At 36.9% G+C, this 14,550-nt stretch overlaps 2 protein-coding genes across 13 annotated transcripts in view; one reads left to right on the forward strand and one right to left on the reverse strand.

Annotated features, from left to right (window-relative positions):
* CAB39L (calcium binding protein 39 like) overlaps nucleotides 1-9,976 on the reverse strand; it is a 157,004-nt gene extending 147,028 nt beyond the window's left edge. For 4 of the 8 annotated variants that reach the window (XM_004433665.3, XM_014790003.2, XM_087436082.1 and 1 more), the window contains exon 1: nucleotides 9,512-9,907. The gene's annotated coding sequence lies outside the window, so the exon portion shown is untranslated. Of the gene's footprint in view, nucleotides 1-7,995; nucleotides 8,036-9,511; nucleotides 9,908-9,936 lie in introns of those variants that run through there. The other 4 variants (XM_087436084.1, XM_087436080.1, XM_014790000.2 and 1 more) reach the window with 3 other exon arrangements.
* A 115-nt stretch (nucleotides 9,977-10,091) lies between these two features.
* SETDB2 (SET domain bifurcated histone lysine methyltransferase 2) overlaps nucleotides 10,092-14,550 on the forward strand; it is an 80,322-nt gene continuing 75,863 nt past the window's right edge. For 2 of the 5 annotated variants that reach the window (XM_087436069.1, XM_004433666.3), the window contains exon 1: nucleotides 10,095-10,738. The gene's annotated coding sequence lies outside the window, so the exon portion shown is untranslated. Of the gene's footprint in view, nucleotides 10,739-14,550 lie in introns of all 5 variants that reach the window. The other 3 variants (XM_087436070.1, XM_087436071.1, XM_087436073.1) reach the window with 2 other exon arrangements.

Here is a 14,550-nt window from a genome sequence, read left to right on the forward strand (position 1 = left end):
TCTGTCATTTTCTGTTCCTCTTGAAGTGTTTTAATTTTCGTAAACCAGATAACTCTAGTATATAGACAAGAGTGAGGGATTTGGAAGAATTACTGGATTTTTTAGTTCAATAGCACCTTCCATTGGCTTAATAAAGTACAGTTTTTTTTAATCAATGACTCCTTTTTGGGTGGGAGAGGGGCTGATCTATCTTCTATTCTATGTCACCAGGATTCTTAATTTCTACTACCTCTTCTCTTTACCACCAAGCCTCCAGGAAAATAGTGCCTCTTCTAAGTCATCCTCTTTTCCCAGAAGCAGTACCTTTCTGAGACTGCCTCTTTGGTCCCATGCACTTTCAAGTCCCTTCCTTCTGCCTAACAGGTCTCAAACCTCTTAGTTTTTCCCTCCTTAGGGTGGGGCTTTCTCTTTCTGAAGTTATTTTATCCGCAATCTACTGACCCTAGGTCCTGCTTTCCTCTCCTCTATTCTAACTGAACAGTCTCAACATCACTTGCCACTTTAGCATGGGTTCCAGAACTGGCTCAGCATTTCAGTGTTTATTTCCCTATATATCCAGTTTGAAATTACGTTAGTTAGGCAAGGGTGGTGGTGGCTTAATTTGCTCTCCTTATAGATCCGTACAGTTTTTTTTAAAGGATGTATGGAGAGATTTGGATTTAGAGAGTTGCCATCATCCTATGTAATTTGCTGTCCTTATAGATCTGTATAGTTTTTTTAAAGGATGTATGGAGAGATTTGGATTTAGACAGTTGCCATCATCCTACGGAAACCTTTTTTAATTTTTAAATTATTTTCTAGTTTTATTGCACATGGTCAGAATTTTGTTTGACTTTTTATTTTTTGGAACTGAGGTTTTCCTTGTAGTCTAATATATGATAGACTTCTATAACTATTCCCTGTGTACTTGAAAAGATGTATCCTTAGTGGATTCAGACTTTGATATAAATCTGTAAGATCCACTTTACTGATTATGCATTATGACTAATTTTTTTTGTCCACTTAACCTGACTTATTTTGAGAGAGGTGTGTTCAAGTCCCGTACTATTAGCAGGTTTTTATTTTTCCTTACATCTCTTATAGTTTGTAGTTTATGAAAGCTGTTGATGTGTCATTTGGTAAATAGACATTTTAAAAAATCTTCATTGTGAATGTAGCCCTTAGCTTATAAAATACCCTGTATCTTAATGCTTTTTGAACTAAATTCTGCCTTGCCTGATACTAAGATGAGGAACCTTGCTTTTTTTCAAATTTGCATTTATCTGATTTATCTTTGACCTTCTCTGTTTTTTAATTATTCTTCATTTATTATTCTCTTTATTATTCATAGTTCTTACAACTGTACCTTTTGTATACAGCATCATTAAGTAAGTTGAGCCCACATACATTTTATTAACACACCTGATGTTTTTGGTGTTGTGATAATGTTCTATTCATTGTGTGTGTACACAAATACATATAGAAAAATATGTGCATATCATTATATGGTCTGTTTCCTTTGCTCTTTTTAAGGGAGGTATTTCTTCTAGTATTTAGGAAAGTTTTTGTGTATCTTGTTCTTGGGGTTAACTCTATAGTAATGTCTTTATATAATACTTATCATTCCCCTGCACTCTTTTTAAGTGTTACTGCTATAAGCAGTAACAAAATTAGTAACTTCCCTTTTCAACCCCACCATCCAGTTTTGATCACTGGTATCATTTTTATTAGTGTTTTATCTCATATATGTAAGTACGTATACTTATAGTATGTTTAGGCTTCCATCAATTAGCTTCAAGTGCTCTCATTTTCCTCACAGCTAATTCCTAAGAGGCAAACAACACCTTATTCCACTTCTCATTTACTCTCTCATTCTCCTCCCATTTTTGTGTGTGTTGTATTATTTCTACGTTGTCAGACTATATAATATTTATATCCCATTCTATCACCATTATTCCCATCTTTTAATCTTAGTGCTACATAAAATATATGCAACACTCACCACCCGACCTTACGTTGGGTGATTGGAGAAATGATTCTCCAATCGTTTCTCAATTGCCTGAAATTTGTTCTCTAGCATATTCTTCAGGAAGGATTCATAGGAACAATATTTCTTGAGTTGTTTCATGTTTACAAATATTTGTTGATGTCCTGAATTCCTGAAGGATAGTTTGGTGAGATATGAAATATTTATTTCCTTGAATATTTAAAAAATGTTGCTTTGTTAGTATCTAGCATAAAATGCTGCTGCCCAAAAATCTAATCCAATCTGATTTTCTTTCCAATTTGACTTGGTCTTTTTTTCCACGGATGCACAAGTTTTTTTTTTTCCCCTTTATTTTTAAAATCCAACAGTTCCACAAGAATATATCTCAGTGTTAACTGCTCTGGGTTGAGTTCCCCAGATTCAGTGTGCCTTTCAACATATGTAGATTTAAACCTTCTTTAATGTTAAGTGTTCTTGAATTATAGTTCTAATAGTTGTTCTGCCTATTGCTTTGGTTTACATTTTTGTATTGTGGTAAAATAAACAACATAAAATTTGCCATTTTAACCATTTTCAAGTATACAATTCAGTGGCATTAAGTATATTCACAATTTTATGTAACCATCACCACTGTGCTTTGGTTTACATTTGGAGAACTCCTAATACAGATATTTTGGCTCTCTTTCTCTGTCTTGTCACTTTCTCTTGACTCCTTTAAAAAATCTTTGTATGTTTGATTTTCTTCTTCCTGTTCTCTATTTCTCTTATTGTGCTTTCTGTGAGGTATATTCATTCTTGTTTTCTTTCTAATTTAATCGTCATTAAAAAATATTCTTCTTGGGCTGGCCTGGTGGCGCAAGCGGTTAAGTGCGCGTGCTCTGCTTCGGCGGCCCGGGATTCGCAGGTTCGGATCCCAGGTGCACACCGACACAGTGCTTGGTAAGCCATCCTGTGGCGGTATCCCATATAAAGTAGAGGAAGATGGGCACGGATGTTAGCTCAGGGCCACTCTTCCTCAAGAAAAAAGGAGAGGATTGGCATCAGATGTTAGCTCAGGGCTAATCTTCCTCACACACACACACACACAAAAAAAAATATATATATATATACACTCTTCTTTTTCCTAATTCTTTCTTGAGTTCTGTCAGCTCTCATTTCACATCCTTCTACGGCCTAGTTGTTTCATTTCTGAGTTCCTTTTATTTATGATTTATGTGGTTCTTTCAAAGAACAAAATCTTTCATCTTTGCTTAATTTCTCTTCACTTATTTTGAAATATTTAGATCATCACTTTCATCTGCTTTGTGGCCCATCACATTTTTTCTGGTGTGTTTTCATTACATGATGTAATGTTTTACGGCTTATTTTTAAGTTTTCTTATAATAACTTAGTATGTAGTTATATCAGAGTCCCTTTCCCCATATATTTATCTGTTATCCTGGACTGAGAAGAGGTTCCTACCTGTGTTACATTGTATGGATGTACCGCAGTTTTTAAAAACCCATTCCCCAGGTGAGAGACATTTAGGTTGTTTCCATTTTCTGGTGATTACAAACACAACTGCTATAAAAATTTGCAGAGAGGCAATTACAGGTTTTCATTTCACTTTTCAGGAGAAAAGCATACAATAGTTGTTGGGGAAATGCAAACTGAAATCACAATGAGATGCCACTACATATCTCATATAATGGCTAAAATTGTTTTTAAAAAACTGATAACACCAAGTGCTGGCAAGAAAGAGAAGCTAATGGAATTCTCATCTCCTGCTGGTAAATTTCATCCTAGGAGTGGGATTGCTAGGTGATATAATAAAAGTATGTTCGATTTTATAAGACATCGTCAAACAGTCTTCCCAATGGCTGTGGCATTTGAATTTCCTCCAGCAAGATTTGAGTCCCATTGCTTTGCATCCTTGCCAGCACTCAGTATTTTTTTTTTTTTTTTTGGCCAGTCTAAGAGGTTGTATAGTGGTATCTCACTGTGGTTTTAATTTGCATTTTCTCAATGACTATTCTGTACTTTTCTCATTTAACACAAAATGGTGACCATTTTCCTATCTCATTAAATAGCCTATAACACTAAGCACTCTTCAAAAACATTCTTTGGTTTTTTTTTTTTTTTTTTTTTTGCTGAGGAAGATTCACCCTGAGCTAACATCTGTTACCAATGTTCCTCTTTTTTTGCTTGAGAAAGATTAGCCCTGAGCTAAGATCTGTGCCAATCTTCCTCTATTTTGTAGGTGGGTCGTTGCCTCAGCATGGCTGACAAGTGGTGTAGGTCCGCACCCGGGATCCAAACCCATGAACCTGTGCTGCTGAAGCAGAGCGCACCAAACTTAACCATTGTCATGGGGCCAGCCCCCAAAATATTCCTTTTAAAAGGCTGAAATATAGCCAATCATGATGGATGTGCCATAATTTACAAAACCACTCTTCTACCATTGGATATTTCTTATTTCCAATTTTTCACAAGTATAAAATTACACTGTGATCATAAAGCTTTGATGCCATCTCCACTTCCATAGAAGTTTCCTAGAAAGGGTCAAAGAGTATACATATTTTTATCTCTTGTTACACATTCTGACAAAGTGCTTTGTTTAAATATTTATATCTTTACAGGTTAAATATTTTTCATGTAAGCCATTTGTGCTTGTTCTTTTATAATCACAAGTTCATGTCATTTGCTCATTTTCTCTCAGGGTACTAATGTTTTTAGTTGTTGATTTGTAAGAGATGAATACACTCCCCAAAGGTATAGATCACACTTTATATGTACAGCCAGATAGGCTTACTTCTGACCTCCCCACTCAATTCTTTATTCTATTTCAAATATGAAACATACTTCAAATGAGCAAATATTTATCCAATATCAACTGTATGCAAACATGTTTTCACCAGATTCAGGAAGAAGTCTTGCCTTCCAAGGATTTATTTTGTTTCTCACAAGCCTCTTAGAAATGAAGTAACGGGGGCCGGCCCTGTGGCTTAGCGGTGAAGTTTGCGCGCTCCACTACTGGCGGCCCAGGGTTCAGATCCCAGGTGCGCACCGATGCACCACTTGTCCGGCCATGCTGAGGCGGTGTCCCATATACAGCAACTAGAAGGATGTGCAACTATGACATACACCTATCTACTGGGGCTTTGGGGAGAAAAAGGAGGAAGATTGGCAATAGATGTTGAGCTCACGGCCAGTCTTCCTCAGCAGAAAGAGGAGGATTGGCATGGATGTTAGCTCAGGGCTGATCTTCCTCACACACACACACACACACACACACACACAACAAGAAATGAAGTAACATAAAATATGCATAAATGAAGAATTTGACTATAGCGTAAGAAGAGACTGTGATTGGGTGAAACCTGTCTATACTTCAAGGAGGAAGATGAGCTAGGTATCAATTACTTTCAAAACAAAGTAATTTTGGGCTCTGGGAACCATTTTTACTGAGAGAAAAGGAAAGCACAAAGTAGTCTCGAGGTCTGCAAGTGACAATATAGGCCACAAGCATAGTATTTGAGGGTCACAAGCTACCCACTTTACTCCTCCCAAATATAACTGTAGGAATCTAACAGAACCATCCAAACTTCATGAAATCATAACAGAACTGATGAAATTGTTACTTTAAAATTTTTTGGGACAATATAACTTTTTAAAAATTAAGGTAGAGAATAAAATCCTACTTCTACTACCACTTGCAAATAGTCTTTGCCCCCTACCACAATACATTTTAGCCTTTAACTTAAGCATGTGGCATATAATGGCAGGAAGTGAAGCAGCCATCTTGGTCCACAAAACGGAGCTGTATGATAAGCATGGCAGAGCAACAGGTTAGGAGCTTGGGCTCCTGTCCACTTTTTGTAGCAAAGCTACCCAATCAGCTCACAGCTCATACGTTTACACAGAAAAGCAATAAACTTTTTATTTTATTAAAAAAAATGTTCTAGGCCACAATTATTTTTCAGTTTCTCTGTCACACCAGCCAAACCTATATCTTAACTAACACAAATTACAAGTTGAGGAACGGGGGCTTTGTCAGTAATACAATGGCATATAAAATGTTTATAAGAAAAATAAAAAGAGGTCTAAATTAGGGAAGTGGCAATGAGAGTAGAAAAATGAAGGAGAAAGCTATTTTGGAGGTTGAGGCTACAGATTATACAGCTGGGCAAAGGGAGAGGTAAGAATTTGAAGTTTTAAATCCCAGCCACTCAGAAGATGCCTATGCCGTTAATCAAGGTAAGATACATAGAAGAGGGAGAGTTGTATACAAATTGAGTAAATCTGTCCAGTAAATCTGTGAGAAATAAGTGTTAAGTGCTCAAGAAAGCAATACTTGACATAGAATTAGGGCTCATTTGCACAAAAATGATAATTTAAGGAGCAGGAACAAATGTGATTACAAAAGAGAAGTCACAGTAAAGGCAAAATTTTAGTGTTTCAATGCCTCCATTTATTTATTTATTTATTTTTTTTTGGTGAGGAAGATTGGCCCTGAACTAACATCTATTGTCAATCTTCCTCTTTTTGCTTGAGGAAGATTGTCCCTGAGCTAACATCCACGCCAATTCTCCTCTATTTTGTATGTGGGGCGCCACCATACCATGGTTTGATAAGTGGTGTGTAGGTTGGCACCCAGGATCCGAATCCCTGAACCCCAGACCAGTGAAGTAGACTGCACGAACTTAACCACTACGCCACCGGGCCAGCCTCAATGCCTCCATTTTTTTTAAAAAAAGCCAAATATATAATACTTTAACCATTTTCTCCATTTTCTTCTTTAAGTGAAATAATCTGAATGTCCCACTGTTTATCTCACAAACATTTTCATTAGTTAACGGGCATCCTCATGATTCAGGCATTCAATCAATTTTATTGATTAGCTGAACACCACAACCTGCAGTGGTCATTTATACAGTTTTAAATCATTTTTTATTTTTAGTCACATTGTTTAATTTATCCCCATAATGGACCATATTAGTTAAAGACCAGAAAAGTGACGGCAAAATGAACTAAATTAATGAGGAATATGGAAACATTTCTGAAAATTAATCTCAAAATGTTCCCCCAAAGTGACATTTCTATATGATCAAAATTATTACAAAGCATAGCAAGGTATTTCTAGTACTTCAAAAATAATTTCAAAAAGAGGAATGATTCTTATTTGCGATTTGGTTTTTCAGTTATTGAGGGGGGAAAACCTATCACATTTTAAATGTGTTTTTTTAATAAAGAAGTGCTTAAAACTACTCTAAAATCTTCACTTACAAAATCATTTAGATTTTTAAGTACCAAATGCAAGAATTCCAAACAGGTTCTGAGAGCAATTTTCATTGATTTTTTTTATGCTGAATTAAACAGATTTTAATCTACATTCTGTCACAAAATACCATATTCATTTAAAAGGTGTTTATCAAATTTTTTGTTATAATTAAATAGCTACTGGGGTGGGGAAAATCCCCTTTCTTCCCTTCTTGTGCGCTTGTGGCTGTACTGATAGTAAAATTGACACAAGACCAGATTAACAGGAGAAAAACCCAGTAATATGTACATATCAGAGACCATAAAGAAATGATGCTCAGAGAATGAACAAAACAGGCAGTATATATATCTTTTACACAAAGAAACATAAATTTGTGAAAAATTGACAGGACAAAGAAACTTAGATTTGGGGTACATAATTAGCGACGAATTTAAAGCAGAGTTTAGGCTTGAGGTAGTAAATTAGCAAGGTTTGTTTATGCAGGCTTCTCGGCCTTGAATCTCCTAGCTCTAGTGATAAGGATGCACAGAGTGCACCTTTCACAGGAGAGATTTATGTCTTGCTTTCAGGGGGAACAGAGACAGAAGAGTCAGAAAGCCCTTTTCGCTTCTCAAGTAACTTTAATTCAAAATAATCAATATGCTATTGTGGGATATTTTGGGGTGGCCTGCCCTGGGCCCCAACACAGCATGCATCACTTAACAGGAAAAAATCTAAATCTGTATATATTGTGAGACTGCAATGAAAATTAAAATTGTTTTTACTTAACCTGTTCACGCAAAAGTGATATTTCAAAAAATTTCAAAAGATCTTCAGATCTTCAGTGAAATCTAAAAAACTATTCTTCAAAGAAAAACCTGAAGATACTTATCTATTAGTTAAAAATTACAGAACATATTCATGCAATATAGTAAATTTAAAGTTGCAGTATTTTGACTTTAAGTTGTGTTAAAGAGAAACTAGAAAAGCAATAAATTTTCTTCAGCAGAAGAGATCTAAGGCACTGATAAGTTTGGTATTCATTTACTGAGACTATATGCTTTCAAGAAAAAAATGGCAAATAGAGCATTATTACTTGAGGGTTCATCATCATCTAAATTTCTCTATACTAAGATCTTATAAACAGACCTCACAAAAGGATTATGAACTTATCCTTAACATTATTTGTATTTGTATTATTTGTAAATTGGAAGCAACAAATAAATTTTGTTCAAACAAACGGAAAGTTAAGTTTTCCAGAAAGCAGGTTAAAAAATTATTTTTTGGTTAGTCTAAAAACAAATGTATATCCCTACCTCCCAATTACTGCATTATTTTATTTATTCATTCAACAATTATACTTTTCAATATATGCCAGGCACTATTATATATGAACGCTATACAAAAGTTTTAGCAAACATTTACCGAGCAACTACTATGTGTTATTGGTGTTTCTTAGCCACCGATCTATTACTTTCTGATAGCTGGTACTAACATGTACCTTAGCCATCAACTCAACACTAAATTAATAATTCAACTCTGGCAACTTAGGTTGTATAAGACTCGTGGATTAAAAAGTAAATTCTAAAAAGAAAACTAATTTTTGATTATTCAACTTTTTTACTGTTGTTTTCTTTGGTATTCTTGCCACAAAATAACATGGTATTGTTGACTGGGTTGGATCATCAGTTAACCCTGAATAACTGAAAACTAAACTCGAGGCAAGAAGATAAGTATCCTTACTTTCTTCTCATGCCTGTCAAAACTGCTCAAGTAAATCACAAATAACTGGCCTTTTATGGACTAGATTTTCGGGTCCGATAAATTTCCCCTTCAAATGAAAGACAATGTGTGCTTTCTACTTCGATTTTAAAAGATAATGAGGAAGAGGAAAATGAGGTAATTTCTATCTCCTTCCTCCCACCCCAAAAAGAGCTCAGAAGTTAAGATGCTTTCCCTTACAAAGGCTTTCCCTCCCCCAGCCTCATGACGAAGCAACCAAGCATGTCAAGGCAGACTCAGAGATTTCCAAATCTTCAGCAAATCAAAATCAAGTAAACCAAGATCTGACAAAATTCTTCCTTCACTTTCACTGTTTCTGCAAAGACCACCACTTTCTAGCGTTTAAAAGAGACCACTGCAGGAATGCTGGCTGCACACTAATGAATAAAACTGCCCAAACACAGAACCTGCTGCCCACTACCACCAAAGGACGGCCTTAGCCAGAGGGTAACTACCGAGAAGAGCAAACACTTTAGCAGCCGCTCCCTCGCAAACGACAGAAAATGAAGACGTCTCTTTCAAACCTGAGAATAGTAGTGAGGCATCTCCTTCCTCCCCTTCCATTACCAGCCTTGTTCCTTTCTGAATCAGGCAGTCCATCAGCCAACCTACTTTCTCAGTAATGGGGGTTGATGGTCAGAATCTTTCCGAGACAAAGATTATTGCAATAGCTCCCTGAAACCCAAAGAATCAGTGTTAAGGCATCAGAGCCCCCGCCAAGCCCACACAATGGCGAGCAAACCAAAGCGTAGGAACCCCACCACCACGACCATTCATCGCTCTCCAGAGCCAGAGCTGAGACTCAGAGCAGGAAAACCTTCCCCTTTCCAACAAGTGAGAAGACGCCGGCTCGGCTCCCTCAAGACCCCTCTACACCTGGAGCCGCTAGGAAGCCTTCAATCGCCAAGCCCAGTCCCAGCCACACACAAGATGGCAGCCAAGCACCTACCAGAGGAAACAGATGCGCCACCACTCCTGCGATGCTGGATCTCGACTGCGGATATCCTCATTGGCCCAGCCAGAGAGCGCGAGACAACCCGATAGCACTGACAGCCAATCGGAAGGAGGCGCGCTCCGGCGCCGCCGCGTTGCCGGCGGTACGCGCGCAGAGCCTCTGAGGCGTGGGCCCAGTGGGGTGTACAGCCAATGGGCTCCCGGCCAGGTGATGGAAGTCGTCGGTGGCCGACTCCTCCCATTTAGGGTTCGTGTTAGGTAGGCCTGGACTTTAGAAATTGGGCGGTCCACCCTCCCCGGCCGAGGCGAGGCGGGACAGTTGTTGCTGAGGTGAGGTCTAGTGAATGGTGAAGTACTTCCCGGCCAGGGGACACCTGGGGCCGTGGGGTGTCGGTGGCGTGGAGTCGGAGAGGCGTATGGCCCGCGGGGGAATCCAGCCTCTCTAACGGAGCGGGCGGAGCGCAGCCCTCAGGTCTGGCGGGCGGCGTGGAAAACGCAGTGGAGCCAGAGTAGCCGAGGCACGGCCTTGGGTTGCCCCACGACGGCTCCTCCGGCCCGGGACCTTGCAGCCTCCCTTCTCCTTTCACTCACGTGCAGTCCCGGGCTGGAGAAGGGACCGGGGGCGCACTGAGTTCTCGACCCCCATTTCAGTCTCAAATCTCCTGGTGGACACCTTAGTATGAGGTGATTCCTAAGCAGCTGGGAACCTGAGGCTGTAAAAAGGGCTGTAGGAAATGGACCGCAGTATAAAATCCAGAAGCAGACCTTGAAGGTTTAACCACTGACCTATTTCACAGGTAAGACTGCACAAGCCGTAAATAAGTAAAATCATTTATCCAGGGTCATGGAGTTGAGATCAGATCCTAAGAGCTACTGACTCTCGTTAGCCACAATCCGATAAGTAATTACCCAATAAGAAATTAAATAAAATAAGGAACAGTATGTAACTGTCCTCTTTGGCATGTGGAAGCCTGCAGTCAATTCTGTATGTATTAATGAATGAGGCCAAGAAAGGAGGTAACTGAGGCGGTAGAATGGAATCATCAAAACCATGGGCTCTGAAACCAGGCTGTCTGGTTCCTTATTTTTTGCCTGTCACTTACATTGTAACATGTTTTAGTTTCATTAGAAAAACTGGCGTGCTGCTTCATTCCACATGATTGTTATGCAGATTAATGAGAACTTGTGAAATATTTAGAAGCGCGCCTGACACATCGTTTATACTCAATAAATGTTCATTACTGTCATCATTGTTAAAACATAAAGAACAGAGAGGAAATGATCACGGTTTCATAAGAGCCTATTTTTAAAAACGAAAAGGAAGCATAAGTTGAAGTGAAACGGAGTGACTACTTCTCTGCCAAAATGAAAAAGTGAGAAGGAGAAAAGTATGAACAAATTTAAAAATCCCTTTTGCACTCCCAAATATTAACACTGGTTGTCTCTGGATGATGAGATTATGAGGGATTTAAATTTTCTTCTTTATGCTTTACTATATTTTGCAAATTTTTTCAGTAACCATGTTTTAAGTTCAGTTATTTTTAAATTATCAGATGGTATGAATGACACTGGTGAGAGCTCTCTTTAAAAAGAAGCTATTACTGAGTGTGCTTAAATGCTGTAGGTGGAAGTATAAATTGGTAGAACCTTTCTGGAAAGCAGTTTGGCAGTACGCTTCAGATTGCTTTAAGAAAGCCTTTTTGAAAGTTATATACTTAAATTTTAAATTAAGTACACTTTTACATTCTCCTTCTACAAAATTAGAACCTTACAGATAAAGAGCATATTTCACAATCCCTGAATTCCGCCCCCCACCACCACCCACACTAAAGACTTTGGTGCAGAGCCTTCAAGTCCTTTTTTTATATTTACATATTCTCTATAGGTGCATATATGCATTTGTAATTTTTTGGAATGGAAATAGTGTCATACTATATAATTTTTGAACTTTATTCACTTGACAATGTTTTTGCTGTGTGTACATGTTATTTATACCTCATTTTGTTATTTATGGCTCTTTTTTTAACCTGCTGGATAGTGTTCCAGTGTATAACTGAATTGTTCTGTTAATGTAAAATATTTATCTTTGTCTCTTTTTCATATTAAATTCTATTTTGTTTGATATGTACTATATAGCACATTTTATTTACTATCCTCCTCTTGATGGACATTATGTTTTTTCCAGTTTTTCACCTTACAGACTATTCTGCAGGGAAATCTTTGTATGTTTTCTTGTGCACATGTGCTATTTCTCAAGGATATATACTTAAAAGTGAAATTGCTTGGTTTTAAGTTCTGAACATTTTTTATTTTAATAGATCTTGCCAAATTTGCCTCCAAATTACTTCTACTAATTTACACATGCCACAAGTAGTTTATGAGAGTTCAATTTCCCTACAATCTAGACCAACCTAGATACTATCTTTTTACTTTTTGCCTGTCTGACGGATGAATACTCATTTAAAAAAATTTTGCATTCTTTGATTACTAGTAAGGTTGCAGTATCTATCCATATGTTTATTAACCTATAACATGTAAATTTCTATAATTTCTTTTAAAAATTACCCATTTTTTCTGTTGAGTTATCTTAATGATTTAAGGAGTTCTTTGTGTCCTAGATACTCTGTACTTGTATAATTTTTAAAAATTTCTTCACTGTCTATGGCTACATCCCCTTTTTCTTACTATTGTTAAAATATATTACAAACATTTTCTCTCAACTTTTTGCTTGGCTTTTAAGTTTATTTTTGTTAGTTTTTGTTTATTTATTCTACATATAGATTTTTCTCTTTTTTACAATCTTTAGGTCTCTCTCTATTTTACTGCATTTCTCTAAAACTTCCAGTACGATATTAAATAAGAACAGTGGTGGCAAGTGTCCTCATCCTGTACCTGACTTTAATGTAAATGCTTCTCATATTTCATCATTGAGGATGATGTTTGCTGCTAAGTTTTAGTAGTCCTTATCAGGTTAAAGCAGTTCTCTCTTATTCCTAGTTTGCTAAGGGTTCCCCCTCTGCCCTCCTCCTGAGAATAGTTGTTGACTTCTATTGAATTTTTTTGTTTTGTTTTTCTGCGTCTGAGATGATAGTTTTCCTCCATTTATCTGTTAATGTAGAAATTTACATTGATAAACTTCCCAATGTTAAACTTTTTGGGTATTTCTGGGATAAACCCTACATTGGTAATATACTCTTGATAAAAATAATAAAAATAATAATGTTTTCACATACTGAGGTATATGGAGAAGCGATTCTGGTTTAAATCTGATTTGGCCTAAAACTTCCTTTTCCAAAAGCAGACTGACTTACGGCCCACCAAACATGCATTGTACATCTGCTTCAAACGTTTTCCCAAAGCAAAGAATATGCTCTTTAAAGATAGGAATGAATGTCTCCCTTTCTCTGAAGCCTTACCAGTACTTCTTTGAAGATAAGCTTTTCTTCCCAGAGAACCAAGGTCAAGTTGACCTGCTGTGTATGTGCTAAACTGCAGCAAAACATCTCCTTGTGACTTTGGGGAAAAATAATTGTTTTCCTGTCATGCTTGATGTATGTTTTGTGTTCTGAAATGATATATAACCATGCCATAAACCACGCTTCTCCGAGTGCTTTCTTTCCTGGGGAAGATAACACTTCTGGGCTAGTCCTCAGCATTGGTTCCTTAAATATCAATAAATATCACTCTGTCTTTCTTATCTGTAGATTGGTTATCGATTATTTGCATCAACACTCTACTGCTGTATATTTTTACTTACTATTTTTGCTTCTATACCCATTACTATTTTGCTTCTGTGGCCTTGAGTTTCTTTTCTTATGTGTCAAGGTTATACTAATCATAAAAAAAGAGTTCAATAGCTTCCCATATTTTTCCTACTCTGAAACTGTGTGTGTACTATAGAAATTATCCATTCCTTGAAAGTTTTATAGAATTCATCTATAAAACTTTATGGACCTGGTATACTGGGAGTGAGAGGTGGGGATGTGTGGCATGCAGCTCTTACGATCCTTAACTGTTTCAGTTTCTTTTCTATACTTATCCCCCTAATTGGGATTTTTACTTCTTGAGCCTATTTGGTATGGAGTCAATAATTTCAATTAGATATTCAGGGTGAATTGTTCTGTCAGTGTAAAATATTTCTCTTTGTTTATTGGTTTTCATATTTAAATTCTGTTATTTGATACGAATGTTTCTTGTACTTGCTAGTATGTCTTTTCACATCCCTTCATTTCAACCTTTAGATGACATTTTGTGTGATTTAATTGGGTCTCTTATTTAAAAATATCAGCTAGGTTTTGCTTGCAATCCAATCTGAGAGTTTATCCTTTAATGAGTAAGATGATCAAATTCACCTTTTTTGTGATTATTAATATTTGCCCTTTTTCTTCTCATCTTATTTACCATGCTTCTCTTTGTATCTTTTGTATCTTATTTTTCCATTTCTCTTTTTAATTGAGGTTAGCCCAGGTTTTCTTTGTTCTACCTGTTTTTTTTCTAATAGATTACCTTTACTTTTTCAGCACAGTTTTAAAATTTATATTTTCCTAACAAAGTTTAAATTTAATTAGTATTGAGATCCTTCCTATGAAGAAGAACTTAGCATGCTTCT

The sequence above is a fragment of the Ceratotherium simum genome, chromosome 10, assembly GCF_057802395.1.
Source record: "Ceratotherium simum simum isolate JZ-2026a chromosome 10, ASM5780239v1, whole genome shotgun sequence".
NCBI classification, from domain to species: domain Eukaryota; kingdom Metazoa; phylum Chordata; class Mammalia; order Perissodactyla; family Rhinocerotidae; genus Ceratotherium; species Ceratotherium simum.